The following is a 12227-nucleotide window of genomic DNA, read 5'->3' as shown; positions in this document are numbered from 1 at the left end:
TTTAGTCTAGCCTACCCTTGATTGGCTTAGAGTAGACTTGGTAGTGTAGGTTAATGGTTGGACTGGATGATCTTAAAGGTCTTTTCCAACCTAAACGATTCTATGATTCTATGATTCCCTGCATGAGGATACGATATCTGAATCCTACCCGTGGACTTCCCTTGGTACTAAGTAAATCCAAGAAGACCAAAGTGTAGCCCACCCACCTTAGAGCATGTCCCCAGCACGCTGAACTGCGCTGAGGATGCCCATTTCAGAGCATCCTCCTCACGCTATGTGTGCCTGCAGGAGGCAGAAGTGTCCACAGTTACTGAACCGGGCTTCAACAGAGGGCACTGCGAGATACAGGCCATGTGTGGGAAACACAACTTGACGAGACATGGGATGAAGCCAGCATGCAACTGTCCACACTGCAAAAGGCGACCCCGCAGAACGGTGTAGTCAAACTGAATGCACCCTTGGCAACTCCTGTGTGTTACTGAATACAGCAAAAGCACACGCCTGCTTCCTCTGCAGGAAGAAAGAGCCTTATACCCAGCATTTCCAACCCTACCATAACAGAGCTGGAGTAAAGGCCTCCCATCACAAAACATGCCTGAGAATGAAAAAAAATACATAAAAGAGGCAAGATGCTGGATAGCAACAAATTAGATGCCTAAAGTCCAGGACTGAGAACAAAACCATTACAGATACTTATTTAGAAAACCAGCTTTTAAAGTAGACTACAGTTGTTTAATGATAGTTTGTCAATGAACTAATGTAACTGCTGGACAGAAATAGGGACAATACAGCGGCTACAGATCTTGGAAAGAAGTAACTGGAGAGGAATGAACTGCAAAGGTTATAAACCTCAGATTCAGCTGGAACTCTTTTTCTCTCCTAGTCCACAAACAATCAAAATTTTTTCTTCCATTTGTTCTAATCTTTGAAAGTATGACTGTGTAGACTGCAGTTGCATTTTGACCAGAATATAGACACTGTACTGGACAACTTTTTCTCTGCATGGCTCTGCACGTTGGTTTGAGGGAGAGAGCCAGAGGCAGGGGGATGGGCTATGTCTGCCACTTACCCCAGAACTGCTTAAATGGGATGTGTTGGTTTCAGCTGGGATAGAGTTAATTTTCTTCCTAGTAGCAGGCATAGTGCTGTGGTTTGGATTTAGAATGACAAGAATGTTGATAACACACTGATGTTTTTAGTTGTTGCTAAGTAGTGCTTATGCTAGTCAAGGACTTTTCAGCTTCCCATGCCCTGCCAGGTGCACAAGAAACTGGGAGGGGGCACAGCCAGAATAGTTGATCCAAACTGACCAAAGGGCTATTCCATACCATATGACGTCATGCTCAGTATAGAAACTGGGGGGGGTTGGCCAGGGAGCAGCGATTGCTGCTCGGGAACTGTCTGGGTATCGGTCAGCGGGTGGTGAGCAATTGCATTGTGCATCCCTTGCTTTCTATATTATTATTACTATTATTATTATATTGTTATTATTATCATTACTATTTTACTTTATTTCAATTATTAAACTGTTCTTATCTCAACCCAGGAGTGTTTCTCACTCTTACTCCTCCAATTCTCTTCCCCATCCCATTGGGGTAGGGGGAGTGAGTGAGCGGCTGCGTGGTGCTTAGTTGCTGGCTGGGGCTAAACCACGACACAAAGGAATATTATTATTTTACAGAAAATGGCTTTCAGTTTTCCTCTGAATGGCTTATGGCATGAAAGAAGATAGTAAGAAGACAGCTGCATATCTGCGGAGGCCTGATTTAAAACCTATAATTCATAACCGAAAGCACACTTGGTGATCTAGAAAAAAAACAACCTACCACAAAAACCCAACTCAACACCCCACAACAGAGCAACTCCCACACACATATTCACAAGAGGGCAGAAGATTAACTCTCATTTTGATCTTTTGATGAGAATGAGCACAATTTTTACACAGAACTTCATCTTCTCCAGCGGAAACTAAGCAACTCAAGAGTAGCACAGACCGAGAGACCATTTTCAACCTGTCATCCATCTAACTTCAGTCTGTTACACTGATCCAACTGGTGACATCCAAAGTCCCAAGGTATGAGCACATCGCTGTTTCCTCATTAAAAAGTCAGAATGGGCAATTTTGGATATGTAGGTTTTATAGAACACTCTTAGGAAAGAAAACAGAATAAAGCAGAGCAAAGAGTGAACAATTAAGCTTTTTTGCAGCCAGAAAAAGCAAGCAATAACATTCTCTACCACACTCGAATTTTCATCCCGTGGAAGTTGGCCCTGGGCTGAAATTAAACTGGGTGTAAAGTGGCAGGTTCTCTGCCACCAAGGTAGGGTACAGCAAACACATTAAACCCACAGCAATTCTACACGGCTGCAGCTTTGCCCTCTGTCATTTTCCTTTTTACTGCAGTCCTTTGCACAGAGAACAAGACAGATGCAAGCATTGCCTTTCACTCTGTCCCTCAGACACTTCTCCTATGACGTTGTCTCCAATTAGCATTCCTATTTGTTATCCAATATATGGCTCATAATAATTTTAGTGCAGTCAACCAGTTCCTCCCCAAATGAGAGGAAGGTTAACGATGCTTTCTGTTACTGTTACTATATGCTTTGCATAAGAAAGGGAATGGATTTCTTAAATAACAGGAGACAACATTCCTTTCCTGAGATGTCTTAGAGCAGAAGACATCCCTTCTTCACCAGTGAGGTTCAACTGGAGGGCCCACATTTTTACCAGGTCAGGAGTTGCTTTCTGCCCCTGATGCACAAGTACCCTGTGGCCAGCAGAGAAGTGGCCCAAGTGTCTTCAGTCTCAATCCTCTTCTGTAACAGAGCAAAAAATTGTCCCTTGAAAAGATGGAGCCAAACCCACCACTGGCAAAGCTACTTGCACTGATGCACTGCCGGGGTTGTTTTCTCCCTTCCCTTAGACCAGACACTCAGCCCAACACCTCAGCCCATGAACCACACACCACCCCCAGCCCTGGGATCAGGTGGGTGGAGGGAAGGGGAGCTGCTGCTCTGGAATCAGGAAGGGTGAGAGCAGCATCAGCTTCCCCCTTCACCTCCAAAGCAATGGATGCTAGACTTGGGCATTTAAAGAGCAGAAAACATTAGAGGGAACATTATGCAAAGCAGAACTATGGTCTAAATAGAAGTTTGACCTAGGAGCCATTGACTGCAGCCAAAACATTTTCATTTAAGTAACTGATGTTAACCCTATCGTATAATCCTAGCTACCTGTTAATCTTCCCCCAAAGAAAAAGACTGATTCTGATTGCCTGGTAACACTTGCCACTGGTTGCATCGTTACAGCAACTTCAAATTTTCTTATGCTAATACCACACCATGGTTAGCAACTATAACTTTTTCCTAATTTTTACATTTCTTATTTATTAGGTGATTAATTTTACCTGCAATTTGTGTCAAACTGCTTTTGGATCAAAGCTGGAATTCAATTAACAATACAGAAAAAAAGTATTTTAATAGGTGCACTGGCTACAAAAGAAAACATCAAACATGATTTGCATTTAAATGAGAGTCATCATATGAAGAAAATTATCTCCATAATTAGTGACTTGAGCCAATTGTTGCTGATCATAATACAATCAAAAGGCTAGAAGAGACCTCACCTCACCTCACCTATACCTTTGCCTAAGAAAGGATTGATGATAGCTGCTCTTCTGAACTAAAACAGTTTGCAATTAAACATAATTACATGGGTTTAGCCAGAGAATTCCCTGGGTTGTAGCTTTCTTCACATGTTAATAGGAAACATCTAATGCTTAAATATTGGTTTTATGTAAATTTAAGATATTATGATGGGTTTAAATCTTAATATAGAAATGAGATGTCATTTTAATTCTGCAGGGGATGATTTCAAATATTTTTATTGCAAATAGAAATACCAGTTTTAAGTTAAAAAGACAAAATAAAAACCCAACAAAAACCCCACAACACTTCATGCCCCCTGAAGATGGAACTGATCTGAAGCATGCTATCAACAAGAACAAGCACAGGACAGATCCAAAAACTTAATCTTCGACAGCACCAAAGCAGATGTGGCAGGAAATATAGTCCAGCACCCCCACACAACCAATTCACAGGAGCAAAGGGGTCTTATCCGAAACAGGAGACAACACCTCGGCTGAGCAGGCTCTTGGGCACATCTCAGCTCATTGCCAGGCTCAAACAACCGCCCCTTCAGTCTCTGTTTTCACTGTATCCCACTGACCTGCTTGCCAAAGCAGGAAAACTCTCTGCATGCTTTTTGCCATGTCAGTTTCGCTCAACATCACAAATGTGACCCATGGTGATCTCAGGAGGGTCCAGATGCTCAGCAAGGCTCATCTCCACACTCCAGGATGTCATCCTTCTAGCTGGCAATAAGGGCCGTGGCGAACAGATGCAGGGTAGCCCAGGAAAGAGCTCCTCACAGCCCTGTCCAGCAAAGCACTCCCCCTGCTCAGGTCTGAGCATGCAAACCATCCCACAAACCTGCTGGTGGGCTCACCCGCATGCCCAGCTGAACCGAAGCCCTGTGACAAAGATGGTCTGTGAGCTCAGCTCCACGGTGCTACGGCTGTGGTGCAGGCAGCTGTAGTCCTGCAAGGTCTGTCTTAAGCTTTGAGCTTTAGTTCAAACAGGAATTAATTCAGGGAAGCCCTTAAAGATCCCTCTTGGCTTTAGGATCTCTTAAAGCAAGCACAAATTCCTAGTGCCTTGTCTTGGCACCAGGCTTTATACTTACTTTGTGTTAGCATGAACAACTGCCAAAAGGGAAGAGAGAGGAACTCAGGTCCATTAGCCATACTTTATTTTTTCGTGATCTTCCCAGAAGTCATTGCCTACGTTGCTCTGATGCCTCTTTGCAGTCCTCATCCAAGTCACTGAAAGCCCTCGCTGCAGCCCTGGGGTATCTACAGCTTTTAATCCTGAGTGACAGCAGTGCAGGTAGCAAAAAGAGAACTGAACCTCCAAACAGTATCACTGGGAAGAACAAATTCCATGTTTGTGTGCCCTCTTCTTCACAGAATGACATGCGCTGTCCAAGCTGCAGACATCATATAAGGTACTGATTCTGCATGTATGCAAAACAACGGAAGTGGCATTTCTATCAGCAGGAAACATTTGGGTCAAATTTAAGACAACTGTTTAGGAATGATCAAGTGTACTTACCCCAAGACTTCATAGTCACAAGTCTAATTTTGTCACCATCTAAAAGTTACTGAGCCATTTCTACTAAAATGGGTGTGCTTATTTCTGTCCCTTCAGGTAGGACTCACCAAAATAATTGGCCAAGTGCTCACAGAGGGGTAAAGAAACACCAGTGCCTCTGTTACAGCCACTGCCTTCGCAAAATGCTTATTTAATGTTTGAAGACTATGAGGCTACACTTTGCACTATTAGCTTTAAGACCTAGCCTACCTAAGACAGGAAAAGTGCAGTTTATTTCATTTAGTTATTAGTCTTTCAGGATAGTCTCAGAGAAAGTTATTTAAGAACACTAAGTAATAATAACTAATAATATCTGAATTACGGGGCTGGCTTAGTTTTAGAGGTTAAGGGGTTCTCTGTGAATTTTCCCATTTATTAGTCGTCTTTTTCAGATTAGACCATTATTTTCGTAATTACAGTTGTGAAATAAATATCTGATAAGGGTTTTCCCCTTTAATGTAGGGTTCTAAAGTGATTTACATTGAACATTATGAAGCCTTAAAACTTGCATTTTCTCTGGAAAATACTGTTACTGCAAGGTCAGTACCAATGAATAATATTTAAAACTCAGGGAAATACATTTCTTGTAGGGCAGCCAGAACACTGCAATCCCCGATGACCCGTGCCACAGGACTAAGAACTGAGCAGCTGCAAATTCCTGCAAAGTTTTGAACATCATCAGTTGGGGAATTAAAAACTCTCCTAAACTCATTATGGCCAGGACTTAGAGTGAGAGCAGAATGGGCATCTCTTTCACTGAAATGTGAAATACTTTCCATATAATTTGCTCATATAAAACTCTGCTTTCTATGTTTTAAGATTCCTGAAATCCTTTTATATGAACTGCATGTAACTGTGATAAATGCAGTAAAAAAGCATCACAGAACTCATTTACCTTTCCCAACAATTTTCTAATTAATAATTCTGCAGGCACATAGTATCTGCTCTGCAGCATGGGCCACTCAAATGCAGTACTTGAACAGCCACAATCCAGGACTTTGAAAAGCTATCACCTCAGTCCCCATGCCTGCATTCAGTCCAAAATATGATGTTTATTTAAAGGTTTTGCACAATTTCAGAAGGCTGCACAGTGTCACACAGATAAGCCATACTGCAGAGGAAACAGAGCCCAGGAAAGGCAGGCACTGGGGAAAAGGACTGACTCCACACGACATCTACCATGGGATAACAAATGCTGCATGCTTGGCAGGTTCATTGGTGCAAAAAGGGAATTAAGAGCAGCCTTAACAGCCATAGGACATAGGAGCTGCCTAACACTTGAATTTTATATCTGGATTTACTGATGTTGTAAATGTCCGCATCATTATGATTCTCACGAAACTCATATTCTGTAATCAAACAACCAAGTAGAAATTTCAGTTTTCATGATATTGGGAGCAGGGGGGAAGAGGTTATTCCCCATGGCTGAGAACCAACAACTGAAAATAATATGAACCTAAAATGAATAAAACTTACAGAAGTAGTTAAAAGAACCATTAAAAATCCCTTAATGTAAAGGTGCTGAGTCATATTTTTTTGAGTGCATGCCAAGACTACATTGCTCAGAAAACAGATGAACTCTTTAAAAAAGATCTTTCATAACTCTTCTGAAAATAGCTTTTATTTCAATTCACTTGATAAAATTCCTGCTATGGACAACTGAGAATCACACATCCAATGTTACACTGTGTTAGGACGAAGCTGGTCCTACCTAATGCCTGGTCAGAATCCCTAATGGACATCAATTACTATACAAGGAGATGAATTAAACATGAAGATTATTTATTTCCATAATGTATTTTAAATATGTACTTACTTGTATGTTATGAAACTTTTATTGTTTTTGCTTGGGAGATAAAAGGAACAGGATGCCTAGTGTTAAAATGAATCTTCTAAATGGACTTTAATGAACCTTGTCAAACCTCTTGATGCAGCTTTCTCACTTTTAAAGATCACTCAGTCCCTATCTAAAGAATGAGCCTGCATTAAGATTTAAAGGTCTCCCTTTTAGTGGCGGGGCTGTGCATGCTGAGTCTTAACTTCAACCAGAGGCAAAATATTTTTCTTTTCCAAATAAAGAAGAATCGACACATTAGCCAAATGGAATTACTTTACATTATTTTAGATAATGTAAATAATTTATTTACATTATTTCATTTGTGAGGGAAAGCACTTAGGAAAAATAAAAAACAAACAAACAAAACACTGCCAGTTGTTGGCAGATTAAAAGCAATAGCAAATTCTACATTCTGGAAGTATTTTTTCCCCTAAAGTTTCCCCTTGGAAAAAAATGATGGGTTTTGCTTTTCAAAAAAAGATCACATTTTGACTAGTCTGCTGTGACCAAGGTTATGACAAATGCCTTAAAACTGACAGTACATTTATGCTATTCACACTGCCAGGAAAGCTGTTACCAGATTTTTTTTTTTTTAATGCAAATATAACTATAGCAAAGAAATATTTTGTGTGATTCAAGTAGAAAACAGTTTCAGACTACACTCAAAGTTTGCTTTCACTCACATTAGCATATGCAAAGAGGACAGTGTGGATGTGCTTCTCAGTTTGGTCTCAGCACCACAGTGGGGCTCCCATAATAGCCCCAAATATTCTTAACAATAAGGCAGACGTGGCTTCCTAGCTTCACAGGCCTTTTGGAAACATTTTCTTCCTCTTACTGTCAACCTTTCCTCTTATATACGTCTCTTCCTTTTGCCTCAAGGAGGCTTTTATAGCCACTGCGTCTCGTATTATGGATGTGAAATGCCAAATCAGGCTACAACATTGCAACAAATTATTCCCATCAGTCCCATATTACAGGCTCAGGAATTCAGATTGCTATCATTGTCAGTAGCTCCAAAATTAATGAATATAGTTTACAAGCAACCCTCAGTTCAATTTCATTACTTTACACCAAACTTGAGATAGGGAAAACCACGCTTCAATCTAGATAACAGTGCACTATGCATCAATTTACAGAAGCACTCCTAATCTCAGGTTGGACAACCACTTGCTTTTATGCCTCTGCAGTATCAAAGGCTTCTTTCACTGAAAGACCTTTTCAATTATGTCATATTCCTATTCTTTTAACAAAAGGCCCCCCAAAGAAATATAAAATCCTCATTTAATTACATACCTAGCCCTAAAAGCCCCTTGCTGCTTTGTAGGAATAAAGATTTCCTAGATGTTAAATAGGAACATCATTCCAAAGGAAAAATAATGGCAAGGATAAAACTTTATTCATGAAGAAAACTAGACTTCATTTAGTATTTTAAAGACTTCATTAACAAAATTCTCTGTGGGTATCTACAAATGTTAAATTAAGATCAAGACCTTAAACAGTTTGTCAGACAGATGAGCACATCAAAGCATTTCAAAAAGGAAGAACATGAGACTTGAAAAGCTGTCAGAAAGCAGAAATGAGAAGAAATAAAGGCTAATGAAGTAACTGCAATGCCTGAAGAAATGTCTAGAATAGGTTTTCCTTTACATTAACATCCTCTGACCTTAAGAGGACTAAAAATGAGGCTGAATTCACTTCATAACATTCGATATTTTATTACACAGAGGTGCAGATTTCTATAAAAAACAGTTCTTCCTTTTTTCCTCTCTTCACTCTGTACCTGAAAGATCTCTTTGCTGTTATTTCAAAATTACTTGTCACACTGGGAAACAGAGAAGAAAATGCTGCATACATTCCCATAAACCTGTTGAAAAGATTCTGTAGTCCTGGTGCAATCCCTGGGCCAGCTCCAGCTGCTCACCACAGCCCCTGCACCTCTGCATTTGCAGATATACCCACACAGGGAGTCGCTCCCAAGTGTTGTCCTCTTTAAAGCAACCAGCAGCCTATATTCTATAATGGCCTACCTATATATATATGCATACCTTAATGGCCATAGCTAGGCATAGAGATCAGTCAGAAAGGTCTTCAGATACATTGTTGGCGATGGAGTAGACTAATGCAATTAATCATAGAATCACAGAATCGTTTAGGTTGGAAAAGACCTTTAAGATCATCCAGTCCAACCATTAACCTACACCACCAAGTCCACACTAAACCAATCAAGGGTAGACCAGACAAAACCGTGTCCCGAAGTGCCACATCTACCTGTTTTTTGAACAATTCCAGGGATGGGGACTCCACCACCTCTCTGGGAAGCCTGTTCCAATGCCTGACTACCCTTTCTGTGAAGAAATTTTTCCTAATATCCAACCTAAAGCTCCCCTGGTGCAACCTGAGACCATTTCCTCTCGTCCTATTGCTAACTACTTGGGAGAAGAGACCAACACCCACCTCACGACAACCTCCTTTCAGGTAGTCATAGAGAGCGTAAGGTCTCCCCTCAGCCTCCTCTTCTCCAGGCTAAACAACCCCAGTTCCCTCAGCCGCTCCTCATAAGGCCCGTGCTCCATACCCTTCACCAGCTTCATTGCCCTTCTCTGAACATGCTCCAGCACCTCAATGTCTTTCTTGTATTGAGGGGCCCAAAACCGGACACAGTATTCCAGGTGCAGCCTCACCAGCGCCAAGTACAGGGGGACAATCACCTCCCTGCTCCTGCTGGCCACACTACTCCTGATACAAGCCAGGATGCTGTTGGCCTTCTTGGCCACCTGGGCACACTGCTGGCTCATGTTCAGCTGACTGTCAACCAGCAGCCCCAGGTCCTTTTCAGCCAGGCAGCTTTCCAGCCACTTTTCCCAAGCATGTAGCATTGCATGGGGTAGTTGTGACCCAAGTGCAGGACCCGGCACTTGGCCTTGTCAAACCTCATACAGTTGGCCTCGGCCCATCGGTCCAGTCTGTCCAGGTCCCTCTGCAGGGCCATCCTACCCTCCAGCAGGTCGACACTCCCACCCAACTTGGTGTCATCTGCAAACTTACTGAGGGTGCACTCAATCCCCTCATCCAGATCATCGATAAAGATATTAAACAAGGCTGACCCCAAAACGGAGCCCAGGAGAACACTGCTCGTGACCAGCCGCCAACTGGACATAACTCAATTCACCACTACTCTCTGGCCTCGGCCACCCAACGAGTTTTTTTTTTAAATTTGCTGTGAGCATTGGGATTAATCCCTCTGACTTGCCAAAATCTAGTCTCAATCCTGTCTCAAAGTATTCATTGTTGTGTTAGCCCCCAACACAACCTGAATTTTAAATGTACTTGCTGTGAGAATATTGGAAGATGATGTTTTAGTTGCTTATTTTATTGAGTGTAATGCTTTCCAAAATACGATGTTTTCTGATGCATGATTATTTGAAAACCCTGCTCTCAAGATAAAAGCTAAATCAACAAAACAATACATTTCATTTAGCACAGACCATTTGGGAACACTACTGGACACGCATATAAAAGTGCTCACTTCTAGAAATGCATATTGTACCCGTGTCTGACTGCAATAGTCAGTGCATTGCTCTCGGGAAATTGCCATGGTCAGACCATGAGCTCCTTTCAGCAAAGGGGGCTGCAAACCCCCAGGTGCCAGGGAGGAAACCTCCTAGAGCTGAGGGAGCCTGGGCCACCTGTCCTGGTTTGCAGGCTCAGTGCCAACACTCCAATTTCCTTGCTGGGTTCAATTTATCAGCCTGTGGCCCCAGGAAGGAAAGTCCCTGCACCCTAGGAGACAAGTTTGCATGGTCCAAATCCAGTTCTTCAGGCCCTGGAGCCTCAACACCAAGGGGAAGAGAAGATGGTGTTCACTTTCTAAGTCCATTTGATGTGGGAAAAGAAATATTGTGCAGAATGAAGACAATCCCTTTGCCACCGATGGGAATTCATCATCATATAGTCATGCATGGCAGCTGCACAGCCACTTCCCCCCTGCCATCTCCCACTCCAAGGGTTTCACAAAGAGACTCATACCTGTTTACAGGGGCATGTTGATAGATAGAGATACCCCTAAACTCATCTTCCCTCCAGTGGAGCACAGGCAGGGCTCCCAATTACCATAAAGTGTATTTTTTTACCTTAATGTTTGGTAAAGCATAAAGCAAACAAACACTATCAAAAGCAAAAATACAATCACAGACCAGTGCTGTTGCCAGTTGGAAATTACATGATAAGCTGCCTGCAAGCTCATTACCAAATTAGAAATTTTCAAAACCAGAAGGATGAATAATCTAGGAAAATCTATGTCATTTACTGAGGAAATAGCATTATAAAACAATCTTTGCTGCTGCTGCAGATCGACTTTAGCCACAGAATTTATTAACCACTGATAAATGTCAATCATGTTTTTCCTCCCCAAGCAAAGCAAGCCTCTCTGTGCTCACCCTATGCCCCTTAGCTGGCTCACTAACATTGTGCTTAATGCTAGGGATGAAAAGAATAATGGGATTCAAAATACAGTATTGCTTCTAAACCTTAATAGAATGAAAGCCACAGAGTACAAACCTGGGTAATTACTTCTACTCAGAAGAAAAGTACTCAGGCAGTTCCCCAGTTTAAAGCACTCAGAGAAAAAAAAAAGTTATGCTAGGGCTTGTTTTTATAATTGGGCTGTTTTGCAAGTGCATGACTAAATAAATAACCTCTGCAAACAAGAAAACAGGATCTATGCTGGACACATGCAGCTATTGCTCATTACTTTCAACTGTATTTTACTGTATTCTTATCAATATCTCAGTCTTTAATTTAAAATTACATCTTTCACTGGTAGTACCAGAAGGCTTTTCAGTTATACAAAATGTATTCTTAGGTAGCAGAGTATCATTGAGGTTAATAATATCAAAGAAACGTCTCTCATAGTATCCTAAAAAAAAAATTCTTAGAAGTACTAGATAGCAGTAAGTAAATTATTTGTTTGCAAAATATGTGATATTGCAGTTGACAAGAAGTAATAGGAGAGTAAAACTTGTTGAGAAAAGGCACAGGAATGCCTCCATGTCTACTTATTGAAGTTGGAATTATATCAATAGATATATTTGAATGTTGCCTTTGGGGACAAATCTCTGTAACTAGGTAACAGCTGTGATCACTTCCCAGAGGAGTCAAGTATGTTCTTTGCCTGATT

General features: G+C 41.5%; 1 protein-coding gene across 2 annotated transcripts in view; it reads right to left on the bottom strand.

The window, feature by feature from the left end:
- The window catches only part of HTR2C (5-hydroxytryptamine receptor 2C), a 97782-nt gene extending 92861 nt beyond the window's left edge, over positions 1–4921 (bottom strand). For both annotated transcript variants that reach the window (XM_075720603.1, XM_075720604.1), the window contains exon 1: positions 4745–4921. The gene's annotated coding sequence lies outside the window, so the exon portion shown is untranslated. The remainder of the gene's footprint in view (positions 1–4744) is intronic.
- Between the last annotated feature and the right edge of the window lie 7306 nt (positions 4922–12227).

The sequence above is a fragment of the Pelecanus crispus genome, chromosome 13 (genome assembly GCF_030463565.1).
Source record: "Pelecanus crispus isolate bPelCri1 chromosome 13, bPelCri1.pri, whole genome shotgun sequence".
Classification (NCBI taxonomy): Eukaryota; Metazoa; Chordata; class Aves; order Pelecaniformes; family Pelecanidae; genus Pelecanus; species Pelecanus crispus.
This window is presented reverse-complemented; position numbering and strand designations above follow the sequence as displayed.